The sequence below is a fragment of the Littorina saxatilis genome, linkage group LG7 (genome assembly GCF_037325665.1).
Source record: "Littorina saxatilis isolate snail1 linkage group LG7, US_GU_Lsax_2.0, whole genome shotgun sequence".
NCBI classification, from domain to species: Eukaryota; Metazoa; Mollusca; class Gastropoda; order Littorinimorpha; family Littorinidae; genus Littorina; species Littorina saxatilis.
In genome coordinates, this window is record NC_090251.1 from 48,086,401 (window position 1) to 48,089,366 (window position 2,966).

Genomic DNA, 2,966 nt, shown 5'->3' on the forward strand with positions numbered 1-2,966 from the left:
ATTAAACTTCTCTAACTGCTGGCCACCTCTGGTGGTTTTATCGGCGAGGGGGCTCCGCAAAGAGTAGGGGTACCATTTTTATCGCCTTATCCTGACACCTCTGATAGTTATTAGCGTCATAAAAGAGAGTGCTCCGCGAAGCGCGGATAGTAATCCTGTCATTACCCCAGCTGGAGTGGTCATTAGTACCGAGCAACAGGTACAGGCACATGAAATCACATGACAAAATATAAAACGCAATAAACCGTTTATCCGCAATCCCTCCTTATCACTACTTAAACACAGGCACCTTAACCTATAACTTTATGCTGGTCCCTACCCTTGCGCATTGCGCATTGCGCAAGGCATGAGGCATACCTCTCCCTACTACTATTATATAACGATTTGTTCTTCTCCTCTTGTGAACAATAATTGGATAAAAAAAAGTCACAGGTCGCAGGTCACGCATCATCTGTGACGTCATACCATAGTTTTGCTCAAATAAACATTAACGAGGCTGGGGTTTTTTAGCAGTAAAAAAAAAACCAATCTTTAAATCCACATGAGATTTTGATCAAAACAGGACTGTTTAGCGTTGAATCACACCCCTGAAACAATTCATTCGCTTAATTTTGTTTTTAACAGCTGTACATGTCAACTCTAAGGTACTGCACAGGACACTGAATTTTGTCAAGGCACTCGGAAATGGACTGTGCAAACATTCGACAACTTCCTTGTCCCAACTTATACATTCATTCTCGTGTCCATTCTGTCAAACCCACAAGTGAATGAAATACTACAAGTTAACATCACTGTTCATTGGCTCTATCGTCGCCCGTTTTGAACCGCTTGCTTCCCTTTATAAAATAAACCGTCCATAGATCGTCGTCCCCCCGAACAAAATTCATCGTATGTCATCGATAACAGAGGATTTTGGATAGGGAAATCCTTTCATACAAAGACATCAGGGGCCTTTCGGCGATTGGTCAATGCATTTCGTCGCCATATGTCGGTCACGCTTGAAATTATTGCTACTTGATATTGCTTTCCAAACGTATACGAAGTGAACGGGAGCATAGGGTCAGTTATCCACTTAACTTGCCTCAAATAGTGAGATAAAGAAAACAGAACACAAATACGAACGGAGAGACAAAGAAACTCGAGTCGAGTCAATACTGATCGCCCACGCTCGAGAACTCAAGTGTAGTATTTGAAGTTATAATCTCCCTCGCTTACAGTGCGACAGAATAGATCAGTCGGTAAAGCGCCCGGTTCAGGGATGTCCCTAACTGTTGGGGTCCCGAGTTCGTCCCCTTTGACGGCAATATTTTATTTCTTCTGAACTCCTAATTCTTGTGTGTTCATCATTTTATTTATTCAAAACGTTTTGGATGAAGAAATGAATCGACAATATCCCCAGAATTACCAATTCATTTTTGTTTTTAGTAACATCGGCTTTGGTGAAAATGTATTGTCCTATAGGCAACATCGCAACTTGTATTACAGGATATCCCCAAGGAAAGGTCAAAGGACACATCTATCAACCCGTGTCGACTGCTGGTAATATAATAGTAAAGTACTTCTAGTATAATAGACTTCTGGTCAAACCGTATACGCCATTTTTGGCACTTATGGCTATCTGGAACACTTTTCGGACCAGAGATTTATTTTACACAGGTCACGTGACCGCCAATCAAAAAAGGGTAACTCCAAAAGCTACCTGACTGAAACGTAAGGTACTAATTAAATAATCAGTGAAAATGTAGAAGAGGTACAACTTGGCAATTTTAACATTCGAGGAGAAAGTCAAATCTCTTCAAGACAGGTTGTTTTGTGTAGCAAACTTGTGTAGTCATTGTGCTACTTGTCATTTCTACTGATGCAGGTGTCGATCGTAGGATCAGTCAAAATAATGTTTTTGCGGCAACGTTGAGGGGTACCATGCAAAACTCACTGTATTTCAGCAATGGCCCTGTAGATTGCTTTAAAACTTTCAGGATATTATGCCTACGATGCATGCACAGTTTAGGTACTTGTAGGTCACGGGCGGAAACGAGTTGATGGCTCTTGACAGCGCGTAGCTGATTGGCCATCAAGGCGGCAAGGAAGTACCTCACTCAGCCAGTCACAATTCAGGTCAAATAGCAGGAAGTTTGCTTGTACTATATTTATGACACAGAATAGAAGCGTTCCAAATTCACTCACTCTCTCACACACACTTCATACACACAAAACACACCCCCATACGCACATATAGACAGACGGACATACACACCTTTACAAACAAACACACATACACACACACATACACTTACGCACACGCACAAACACACTCCCACCCACCAACTCTCTCTCTCTCTCTCTTTCTCTCTCTCTCTTTCTCTCTTATACAAACAGACACTCACGCATACACACACACACACACACACACACACACACACACACACACACACACACACACACACACACACACACATTGACTCACACAAATCTCATACACACAAAACACACACTTATACGCACATACACGGTTGGCCTAGTGGTAAGGCGTCCGCCCCGTGATCGGGAGGTCGTGGGTTAGATTCCAGGCCGGGTCATACCTAAGACTTTAAAATTGGCAATCTAGTGGCTGCTCCGCCGTCTGGCATTATGGGGTTAGTGCATGCTAGGACTGGTTGGTCCGGCCGTGTCAGAATAATGTGACTGGGTGAGACATGAAACCTGTGCTGTGACTTCTGCCTTGTGTGTGGCGCACGTTATATCTCAAAGCAGCACCGCCCTGATAATTATGGCCCTTCGTGGTCGGCTGGGCGTTAAGCAAACAAACAAACAAACACGCACATAGACAGACGGACACACACACCTTTACAAACAAACACATATACACACTCATACACACACAAACATACACACAAACTCATGCACACACACATTCACACACACACACACACTCTTTCTCCCTCTCTCTCAGTCTTTCTTACACACAC